Here is a 12,349-nt window from a genome sequence, read left to right on the forward strand (position 1 = left end):
TGGATCACTAAGATTCATTGTCAAATACAGCCTGGGAAGTAGGTTGGGCTGCACATTTTTATTGAAAACTCCCTGAAGTCAATGTCAGGATGCTGTGTGTTTCAGACACTTATCACTTAGGTATGTTCTCCCAGGCCACTGCAGGTTGCAGCACACTGGGGACATTCCCTTGGGCTGGGAGTCATTACACCCAGTCTTAGAACTTAGATTTGGTCTGTTTCCTGCCATACAGCAAGAACTTGTCAACTTGGGGGCCTCCATCTACTGTTTTCTTGATAACATGGCAAGGCCATAAAACACTTGATAACTGAAGCATCACTGAGCAAACCCCTGGCACTATCTCTCAAGGGAGCCGGACAAATTTGAGAGTCTGACACCAAGGTGATTCAAGCACATGGAGAGATGGAAGTTCCATTCCTTTTAGATAATTAGCTCTTGCCTCAATTTTGGTTGTGAAGGATGAATTAGGTTCATATCTTGGACAACTTCTCTGATTTCCTTGTGCATTTCCTGGAGCCTATGTGGCCCTCCCCATCATGACTCTCAGTTTTAACAGGACCTTCTTTCATCCATAGACTTCAGTGTGGACTAACATTCTCAAAGCTTTGAACATTGTATTTGTCAAGCGTTGTGTTTGTCCTCTTTAATGTGTTGTCCTGATTATTTTCTAAGCATGCCCACTAGAAAGGAAGGATCAGAAAAACACTTAATATTTCAAGGATACTCAACAGGAAACATCAATTCTGGGAGGACCCTGTCTTTGTCCATTGGACTGAAATCTTGCTTTCTCCTTACCCTTTTGTCCCTCCTCCTCCTTCTTCTTCTTGCTCCCACAAAGAACAACATTTAACACACAGTAGTACAAGACAAAGCTGGCTCCATGGTCTCTATTATACTCACATGCATAGCAGAATAGGCGGGCAAGGCTCACATGACAGTATAATAGTCAGTTGAGGCCTCAATGTTGCTGGAGCAGTAGGTATGGGTGCAAATGCTGAGGCACAGTGAGGAACCAGATGCCCATTAGGGCTTTCCTGCAAGGACAGACATCATAGTTTAGGATCTGACCACAAAGAGAGGCGAGATAGGTAGGTTTTCAATGAGGACAGTACTGCAGACTGTCAAAAATTTGAAAAGCCAGATGATCACGGAATCTCACCTTTCCTTCAGCAAATAGAGATACCGAGTTCCAAGGAGAAGGGTTTTTATCCTCCCAAGGTCCCAGAGAAATTTGCTGAAAGTGTTAAAGATGGAAGCCTTGATTTTATGACACACATGAAAAGGTCTAGACAATGACTGGTGGGGAGCCTGCCACTCTGGCAAGATTCTCCTTAGCTGCTTGGGGATTGTGTGAGGCTGAACTCCAGGCAGATGTATAGTGTCCTTTTGTCCAGCTGTAAAAGAACAGGTAGAGCTTTGCTGAGCCTCCTGCCCTCATCCTCATCTGAAGATACCAATCTTAAATTTGAAGGAACATATCACCTCCATTCTTTTAAACTCCCACCTACATCTCTCTTTGCTGAAACACTGGATAGTAAACATTGATAAGATGTATGATATCTGATGGACCCATTCAGTTCTAGGAAAGACTTGCCAAGTCACAATTCTGTGACAGAGCTGGTTACATAATTACTTAAGATGGCTACACCCAAATTCATACTCTGTGCCTGGCCAAATATACTCATGAGGACTTGTGATGTGGCCGAACACTGCATACTATTCATGTTACATTTGTGGGTATCAGCAACAGATATTTTCAGTCCTCAAATGAGGTGCCTCTTTCCCTGTACACAGTGCTTCCTCTTCTGAACCCAGGGCAGGCAAGTTCCCACTTTTTCTCAAACTAGGGTGTTAAAGGACCCATGTTATCCACATGCAGTGGAGGCCTGACCTCTCCCCTATAGAAAGCAAAATCATGAGAAGGTGGCATAACTGTGACACTTGTAGGTCTGGAAGGGGCAGATGTATTTGACCAAGTTTGTGTTCTGATGCCATGACTGTGGCCACTGTGAGAACAAACTGTAAGTTGTCTGAGACCAAGTTCTTCCTACACCCTGTGATATATTAGAGTAGGTCTAGTAGGGAACAGAAGATACATCTGCATGTTCCATGGTTCTAGGGTCAGCATTGCCATCCAGAATGATGACTGAAGTCCATACCCTCCAGTGTACTTACACTATGACCAGAAAATCCTATCATCTATAATAGCTAGGTACGTCCCATCCTCTAGTCTGCTCACTTTTGGGATCCATTTTCTTTCCCTTATTTTCCCATGGCTTTTGTTTTTAATATTTATTTCACTTCCATACCTACATAGACTCTTTCTCAGAAGTGCCTGTCACATGTCACCTCCACCCAACTACTTCTTCCATGACCCCATAGAAGTTCAACCTGATCATGACTTTCTGTGCTTACCTTCACTCCAAATATCCTATTTTCAGGCTCTGATATGCACACCTGCTTGTCCTCAGAAATCAGTGCTGTCTGTGCTGTTGCGTCATGTGCTCTGCCAAACCCAGCTCCTATTGTTGGCATGCAGGTCAACATTTTAACTGTCTTTCCAAAACCCTGCATTTATTCACTCCCTACTTGGAGATGAATAAAGTCAGTTAGTCGTCTCATGAATTTCATGTATTCCCTTTACTCTCAATTACAGTTTATCCACAAGCCCCACCTTAATCTTAGTTATTCCTTTGATCCCCCATAAAATGGTTGCCCATTTTGTCCCCTTGAAATCTTGTTGTTCTCCCGAGCCAGATTAGGTGACTCACTACTGAATTCCCAATATTCAGAGGCTGAGGCAGGAGGATGGTGGGTTTGATGCCACTCTAGAGCAGAGGGAGATCTTGTCTCCAACCATGATGATGATGATGATGATAAACTGATGATAAATTGTTGTTCTATTGAATTCGGAAACCCTTTAATTTGTTTTCACATAACAGAATATTTTTTCACCTTCAATGAAATGCCATGCCAGGTGCAAGCACACAGCTCCTTGGCAGGCTGCTTTTCTGTCAGGACTGTACCCCTTCTCTTGTTTCATGAAAATGCATTCTCTCCAGAGTCTTCTGTCAATCATTCAGACTCTTCTTCACACTTCAACAACAGAGCCTCAGTACAGCTTCTTCCCTTCACTGACAATCCCTCACCTGTCAGGTGTGGTCTGGAAATTCAAAAAGTACCCAATCTCCTCAGGAAACCCAGTCATTCCTGTTTGCCCCCCCTCATAGTCAGAGGTAGGGACCTATACAAGGTCCCCAAGCTGGGTAACGATTTACATAAGGAGGCAGGGCTGGACAGTAGCAGGTTCGAGGTTTCTGTCTCCTACATTGTCAGTGTAGTTTTGTCTGAGGAAGCAGAAAGCCTAAAGCATTGGCACCAGGCATGAAAGAGGGAGGTAGAAACAGAGACACATGGAATATGACTGTTATTTTCTATACCCACCTGTGGTTGCTTCAGATCTAGCTGAGCAGAATCAAGGAGCTGAGTCCTGAGGGACTCAGCAGTTCCTTCCCCTACTATACCTTAAACTCTCTTTGCTACTAATGAGCAGCCAGCACTTTTTTCTATACCCCATCCCCATTTCTGGATCCAGTGACCTTTCAGATCTACTTCCCCCATCACTGTGTCAACACCTCGACACTTCGTGGCTGTTCTACCAGCCACTGTTGCTGGCAAAGTGCTGGCACTGTCTGGACTCTAGTGGCTGCCAGTGCTCACTTAAGCACCAAGCAGCTCAGCAGGGAAAATGGAGCTTTGTGTGTAGTAGAGGTGTTTTCCCAAAACTCCTTCCCTTTGGATGTGGAATATGTGAGGTGCATGAATTTTCAGCTCATCTACTTGCCAAACTGGAATTTACCTTTCCAAAACTCAGCATGTGGGCCTGGGGAAATGCCTCAGATTTTAAATTGCATGCCACATTATTTAACCATGAGGACCGAGTTTGAATCCCAGAATCCACTTAAAATTGTTGGGTGTGCAGAAAGGATTTCTATTGAAGCAGTCTTCCTCTTTCCCCTTACCTAATAAACCCTTCTTTTTATATGTATGTGTGAGGTAGCTCTGAGACAATAACCTGTACTAACTTTTCCTCTCAGGGCTACAGTGAATGTGATCACAGGTATATGTGTTTAATCTGCAAAGCAGCCCAAGTGATGTGAGTATCATCCCTTTTCAGAGTCTAGCTCCTGCTTCATTTTGTCCAATCCCCTGTGGCCATGAAGGATAAGGCAGGCTCATTTCTAGAAATCTTTCTCTGCTGGACTCTGGACATTCCCTTATCATCTGTGTCCTCCCAATCAGGCCCCCAGCTTTCCAAATGACTTTCTGTCTAATCTATCTTCTGCAAAGTACATTAACTGCCTCAAAATTTTGAAGGTCTACTGTATGTTAGGCCTTGTATTAGTCTCCCTTCAATGATAGAGCTATAAAATACATTCATCAGCATACACGCTGGGAAGCAGAGGCTTGGAATAACAATCTCTTGTTCAAATTCTCATGGATACAAATTGTCAAAGCTGAGAGTGTCTTGTCCTTGCTGCTTAATCTGAGATGTTGCCCTCACCTTCCCCTATCCCTTTATCTCCTTTTTCCTAACCTTATCTTCCTGATCCTACCTCTCATGTCACAAAGCACAAGGCTGGAAATCTAATAATACAGGACACTCCATTTTCCTTGGTCTACTGACATGTTTGGCATTGCAGAAGGACTATGAGACTCCACAGACAGGGGAACCTCTAATTGCTGCCCCATGGTCTCCAGAATATTGGGCAAAGGTGACAGTTCCGGAGACTGGCTCAGTAGCGCAGGCCTTTAGGGGCTCATTGAAGGGGCATTGATTAAAAATGGGAATCAGGTACCCAGAAGTTCTTGGAGCGATGAGGGATGAGTATGTTAGGATGAATAAAGAATCCAGAACTCAGAGCCCTGAAGATCTGGAGGACTATCCAACCTTAACTTTGACTTTGTATCTGAGGGTACTCAGGCCCATGGAGAAGTGATTTTTTCCAGTGACACAAGAGTAGTCAGTGATAATGTTGGAAATAAAAACTGTGTCTTTAGTACACAGTGGAATGGGCCTGGGCAATGGCCTAAGTTAACATCCACGATGGGCAACAGCCTGCCCTTACTCTCCTGGATTATTGGGTCTACCTGGGCCTGGAGGTGGTACTCTGTATTCTCCTCATCTGTGAAAGAAGAGTCCCAGCTTGCTTGAGCCTTCATGCTCCACCTGCCCCATTCTTAAATTGCCCCACCCTGGCCTGATTTCTCCTTCCCTGAAACAGTTAGTACCTAATATTAATAAGATATTTCTTTACAGGGATTTGCCAAGTTCCAGAGAATTCTTTCCCAAGGAAACAATGCAGTTCAACTAAAGGAATTGTGATCGAGCTACTCATGCTTCCTCCAAAAAACAAAGGCTCTCTATCCAGTGAAAACACTTACTACAGACTCCTTCTTCCATAGCCAACTTCTTGACCAACATGTGAAATTTGGGAACAACATCTATAGTCTTTCTCTGTCCTTGAGCCCGGTGCCTCTTTTCTCATAGCAGGCAAAGCCTTACATGCTTCCCTAGGTAGGGGGATTGAAGACCTAATGTTAGTTACAATAGAAGAAACTTGAGCACTGTCTTCTTCTATTTATTTCTTAGAATAAGTTTTATTAACTCTGAAAAATTCAAACATGCACACCATGTATTTTGATATTCCAACCATCACTCATTCCTCTGGCTTCTCCCGGCTCCATGACCACACTCCCTTCTCCCAACTTCATTTGCTTTTTTTCAATATCTTTATAAATTCTTTGAGAATTCCATACAATGTATCTTGATCATATTCACCCCCATTCCTCCTCTGAGTCCTCCGTGATCTACCTCTTATACGTTTCCCCATCCATACTTTCTGCTCTCTTTTATTTCTAATAACCCACAGCATCTGATTTGTGCTCCAGTCTGTGGAACAATTCACTGGAGCATGTTGAGCCTACCAGGAGCCACACCCACAAAGAAAACTGACAATCATGCCCAGAGAAGACATCAAGAATACACAGCTCCTCATTTAGGGGTGGAAAGATAGGGAGGCCCTATCTATGCTAGAACATTAACTGGCTTGATCTTGATCATGAGCAGAAGCCAAGGCATTGTCCTGGTTTTCCATAAACTCCATCTCTTATCATCTTTCCACCTCTTCTTCCACAAAAGTCCCTGTGCTTGAGGGACAGAGTGTGATATGGACGTCTCATTCATGTCTGGGAGTGCAACAGACCAGTAGTGAGTTTCTGAGTGCACAGCATCCATTGTAAAATGAACACTGCAATGGCGAGGATTCTTCCGCCCAGATGTCCAAACTTTGTTTCTTTACTTTGCATTTTTTCTTTCCTCTGGCTACCTTTCTTTAAAAGTGGCATAATATTTTATGCAGGACATACCCCATAACCCAGAAAAAAATCACGTCCTAGATGTTAGAAATGATATAGCAGAATCTTAGAAAAGAAAAATCAGTATTCACAAAACCACTCTGTGCCAATATACTAGAAACAAAGAATTGGAGACTGAAAGTGCCTTAAGGGACAGTGTAAATGACAGTAAAATAAATGACTTATCTGTTGAGAAATTTCACATAATAAATGGAAGACCTTTTCGACAAAACCACAAATACGGAGAAAGATTAAGTCTTAAGTAAATGGAAATATACTATGCTTATTGACAAGAAGACTCAAAACGTCAAGATTTCCACTCACCATTACTACTATAAAAAGGAATTTATTTCCCAAAGTTCTCTGCAAAAGGACCTAGACACTATCTAAACACATTTGGAGGAAGACAAAGACGGAGGATTATGTTCCCCAAATATATGACTATTACAAAAAACTGCAGCAGCCACTGCAGTATGAAATCACCTTAGGACAGAATATGTGCATTCGTGAACACAATGCAAAGGCCATAAAACAACTAAAGAGGCTCTAACATAATTAAATGCTCTTAAGGAAAAAAGGGAACCTCAGTAACCCACATAGCAGGAAGGAGTTAACTCAAAATCCATCACAGGTCAAAGTACAAATTGATGAATTTAGAAACCAAGGGAAATAATCTGGACCCTTGACAACTGTCCCGCAAAGTGCAGAAGCTGCCCAGTCCTAGAAACACTCTTCTGCTATCCACAAGATAATGAGAGACACACAGGCACATACAGTCCCCTTAACCTATTGAGAGCAAACCTCAGAGACAAAAATACTCAGAGAGGAAAATGATTATCCTTCTGGCCATGGGACAACTCACAACTCATGCTCTGTCCTTACCCTTCCTGAGGGCCATGAGATACATCATATCCCTAACTAAACGGGGTGGCAGAGAGCAGGTTCATGAGAACTCTTCTCTGTGGAAACCCCACCAAAGGAGAAGTCACCACCTACACAAAGGCTGCGGGAGCCCTCAGGGGGCAGCTGGACCCTGCTGGCAGGTCGCTCTGGAGGGACTACCCACACGGGGGGATCAGGGAAAGTAGAGTGCGCTGTCTGCCTGTTCCACCAGCCCTCCATGCCTAAGACAATCAGACAGCAGGAACTCGTTTATTGCAGGTGTCACAGAGCTTATAAAGGCAAAAACCGCAGTTTGGAAATCCCCTCAGAAACCCCCCTCCCCCAAATGCACCCAATCAGCTTAAAGGTCAATCTGCCACATGGGCAGGGTCCCATAGGCATCAATGATGATCATGCACTGATCACATGTCCCCAGAGATGGGGAAGTGTCCTTTAGCCAATTGGGAGGTTTTTAAAACAAGTCAAGCCTTGCCCTACTCGCTTCCTCTCAGCACCATCTTTGCAGGGTCTCTTGTTGGCTCCCACAAAAGGCCTCAGGGTTTCCTGTTCCAGCCATCAGAATGGGCCTACAGGCTGCAGGGGAGGCCAGAGGGAAGAAGAATTGTGAAGGAAGGAAACAATAAAAGTGTGGAGATATGGACTTAAGAACACTGGCCAGACACCAGAAATGTGTCCATTGGTTGGGCAGAATGTACTGGGCTGTAAGAAGGGAAAACAGGATGTGCAGAGCAAGGGAGGGCTGGAATGCAGAAGGGAAGAGCCTCTGTCTCTTTGTACACAGCAGACTAAGGAGTTCACCAAATCTCTTTAAGGAAGTTCTGTGAGTCAGTTCTGGCTCATTGTACAGTCCTGGAAACATGATCTTCATTTCCTTCTTTCCACCTCAGGGTCGGTGAGTCTCTTTTCTGTCCTTGTTTGGAATGCCTTACAGGAGGCTGAGGTTTGGTCAGTGCAGGTCACCCCACCTCTGCATCCTTAGGACTTCAACTGGCAGTGGGGATGGAAGCCCATCATAGGAGCTGAATGAGGTACTAGATACCAGCCATAGTGGGACTTTTTGGAAGAGATCACTGAATCTCTTTTGCAAGCTCTGAGAGGCCCACAAAAACAATCTAAGGAAATTGTTGTCTTCTTCACACTGTGGAGAAATCACCCAATGGCTCAGGCCAGAGCTTGCTCTTCCGAGAAGATCTTGGAAGGGTCAGTGCCAGAGAGGGATGGCACAGTGGTCAAGTTCTACAAGTGAGGGCTCTGAGCCAGCCTCTGCTTCTCTCATCATTCATGGAAGGTTGAACTGCCTCCCTTCTCCTTCCAAGAGAGCCCCAACCCATACCTCTATTCCCCCAGGACTACAAAAGTTCCATTTGTCCCTCTGTGTTCTCAGGAGAGGATACCAGACATTCTGAGGCTAAGACCATGGCAGCCATAGACACAAGGCTGTGGACAGTGACGAAGCCCTTCTCCTGCCCAGGCCCCTGTTTTCCCAAATATCTTGTTCAATGAGCCTCAAATAAATGCTGGCATGCTTGACTATTTTGCCTTTGTGATATTTGCTTCACTTTGCACACTGACACCAATCTCAGATGTGTTATCTTATGTGGTGGGGGGGATTGTGGAGGGTGGAGCTAGCATCATCCTTAGTCTTGATGGTCACTCACACTCCTACAGGGAATCCACTTGCTCCAGAAAAGGGGGTAGGAAGGCCTGTGCAATGCACAGAGACCAGGACACAGGGATTACCACAATTATCAGCTCTGATCCCCAGGGACAATTGCATGAGTTACATGCAGCCTTGGGGAGAGTCTAGCATGTCTCTCCCACTTGCAGTACATGCAGGCTTCATATCTGATAAAATTTGGGCAGTCTGTATGAAGGGGTGGGAGAGGGGCACAAATAAAGAATCTGTGGATCCTGTGGCAAGGCTATAGACTTCAGTGCTCATAACCAACCTCTTGCATCCCAGGTCTTCTCAGGACAATCTCTAACAGATAACTTTGTCTCCAACTACAGATACACTTCCTGTGAGGAGAGTCTTTTCCTTTTTGAGGTGACCTTGAAAGGTAATGTAACATAGTTTCCTCAGGACAAGTCTCAGTAAATGTGGAAGACAGTAGACTCTTGAACATAACATGGAAGAGGCTGTGTTAGAAACTGGAACACTGAGTCTAGACAAAATTTATAAGACAATGGCGAGACAGAGGAACATAGATCACAAGAAACTAAATTGAAAATTGCAGGCGTAAATCCTTCATGTGGGTAGTTATTTTGGATGCAACTAAAATGAAAAGTGCAATATAAGACCAACAGGCAAATCCACAGAAAGGGCTGAACTAAACGTGATCCACAACTGACACACACACTTTAGATTCAAATTCACCAGCAACTTGAATATTCAAGGACTGGATAATTGAGACTCAGATTGGCATATGTATATTTTCCTACATTATACTATCATTATATGATGATGTTTCACTGGGAATGTGAAAACCTGAACTAATAGAAATGCAAAAGTGGAACAGCAGGAGCAGATACTGAGGAGCTAGTGATATAATGGTATACGCCTAGAAAGATTTAGGTATAAGATGAGGAATTCATGCTTACATAATGGACTCTATGGCTAATATACTATCAACCATATGTACATTTGTATTAATGATATATATTGGCAAATGTTATGTATAATATATTGTGTAATATATCATATGCTGTATATCATACATTAAGGTGTAATTGGTATATTGATTCAAGAATTTAATGCAGCACTGCTTCCCTGGGCTGCAGCTCTGCTTCTCTGGGCTGCACAATCCGCCAGCCTCTCTCCTGGGTAAGTCCAGCAGCACCCACTGTGTCTTGACTCCCCCAGCCTCATTCACCCTCCCAGCTCCCCTGCCTCATCTCTACTCCTAGCCTGGGTACTGGCCCATTTCTTGTCTTGGCACCTCAGATACCGGGGTTGACCCCTCGGCCCGGAACCACCACTGCTTCCTGATCCTTTGCACCCAGACCAACCCAGTTCCTTCTCATGGTCCCCAAGAGCCTTCTGGGCCTGGTCCCGCCCTCACCTCCCTCTGCTTCCTTAGGCTGCACAACCTGCCAGCCTCTCTCCTGGACACTGAGGCTGACCTCTCAGCCTGGAACCACCACTGCTTCCTGATCCTTTGCATCCAGACCAACCCAGAGTACATGGAAACACTCCCCTTCACAACAGCTGCAAAAAAAAAAAAATCTCAGAATAACCTGACCAAAGACATTAAGGACCTCTACAATGAAAAATTTAAATCTCTAAAGAAAGAGATTGAAAGAAAGAAATTGAGGAAGACATCAGAAGATGAAAGGACCTCCCATGCTCATGGATTGGAAGAATTAATATTGTGAAAATGAAAAGCCATTTATAGATTCAATGCAATGCCAATCAAAATTCCCATAAAAAATTTCAGAGAATTGGAAAAAACCATCGTAAGATTGACATGGAAGCAAAAAAGACCACGGATAGCCAAAGCAACGCTGAGCACTAAGAGCAAAAGAGCAATAGTGGGGAGAATACTATACCAGATTTTAAACTGTATTATAGAGCTATAGTCCTAAAAACAGCATGGTACTGGAACAAAAATAGACCCATAGATCAGTGGAACAAAACTGAAGACCCAAATGTGAGTAAATGCAATGTTAGCCACCTGATAATTGACACAGGGGCCAAGAACATTCACTGGAGGAAAGACTGCAAGTTCAGCAAATGGTGTTGGCAAAAGTGGATCTCCGCCTGTACAAGAATGAAACTAAACCCCTATCTTTCACTTTGCACAAAAGTCAGTTCCGAATGGATCAAAGACTTCAATGTAAAGCTTAAAAATCTGAAACTGTTAGAAAACATTGGCAAAAACCTAAAGGATATAGGTGTAGGAAAGGAGTTTCTAAACCAGATGTCAATTGCTCAGGAAACAAGGTCAAGAACCAACGAATGGGACCTTGCTAAACTAAATACTTCTGTACATCACAAGAGTCAACTTGGGAAGTGAAGAGAAAATGCACAGAATGGGAGAAAATCTTCACCAGTGACACATCTGACAGAGGTTTAACATCCAGAGTATATAACAAAGTCAAAAAACAAAGAATAAAGAAAGGAAGTAACCCAATTAAAAGATGGGCTAAGGAGCTGAACAGAGAGTTCTCAAAAGAAGAAATAAAGATGGCTAAGAAGCATCTTAAAAGATGTTCACCATCACTAGTAATTAGGGAAATGCAAATTAAAACCACTTTAAGATTTCATCTTACCCCAGTCAGACTGGCTAAGATCAAGAGAACAAATGATACCAAATGTTGGAGAGGATGCGGGGAAAGAAGAACGCTCATCCACTGCTGGCGGGGCAGCAAACTTTCTCAACCCCTATGGAAAGCAGTGTAGAGAAGTCTTAAAAAACTACAAATGAACGTACCATTTGACCTAGTTATACCACTCCTTGGAATACACCCAAAGAACTCATTCTATTGCAGAGATACTTGTACATCCATGTTTGTTGCTGCTCTTTTCACAACAGCTAAAATATGGAAGCAACCTAAGTGTCCCTCAGCTGACGAGTGGATAATGAAAATGTGATTCATTTATATGGTGGAGTTTTACTCAGCAGTAAAGAAAGATGAAATCATGAAATTTGCAGGTAAATGGATGGAACTAGAAACTGTTCTACTAAGTGGAGTAACACAGACTCAGAAAAAAAATTGACATATGTTCTCCCTCATATGTGGATCGTAGCACCAAACCCTGAGAAGTAAGTATGTATCCAGACGTAACTACAGGAACCAGGATAATGGAACAGAACCAGGGAGGTAAAGTAAAAAAAAGACTCTGAAAGAGAAAAACAGTAGGAAAGAGGTGTTAATAAGGGAGATATGGATAAAAATTGGGTTAGTTTAAGGAAGGGGGGAGGGAAGGGTATACAAGGAACCTAGGGGATAAAGGGGAAGAAGGAGCTCAAGAGAGGTAGGACCATAGGAGAAGGGTATTAGTAAGGGAGAAAGGGGGGAAATGGGG

The 12,349-nt window shown here is 43.5% G+C and overlaps 1 pseudogene; it reads left to right on the forward strand.

Annotated features, from left to right (window-relative positions):
* The first annotated feature begins 4,877 nt into the window (after window positions 1-4,877).
* The window catches only part of LOC103750109, a 28,382-nt pseudogene continuing 20,910 nt past the window's right edge, over window positions 4,878-12,349 (forward strand).

Source organism: Nannospalax galili, unplaced genomic scaffold (assembly GCF_000622305.1).
Source record: "Nannospalax galili isolate Female #2095 unplaced genomic scaffold, S.galili_v1.0 scaffold1587, whole genome shotgun sequence".
Taxonomy (NCBI): Eukaryota; Metazoa; Chordata; class Mammalia; order Rodentia; family Spalacidae; genus Nannospalax; species Nannospalax galili.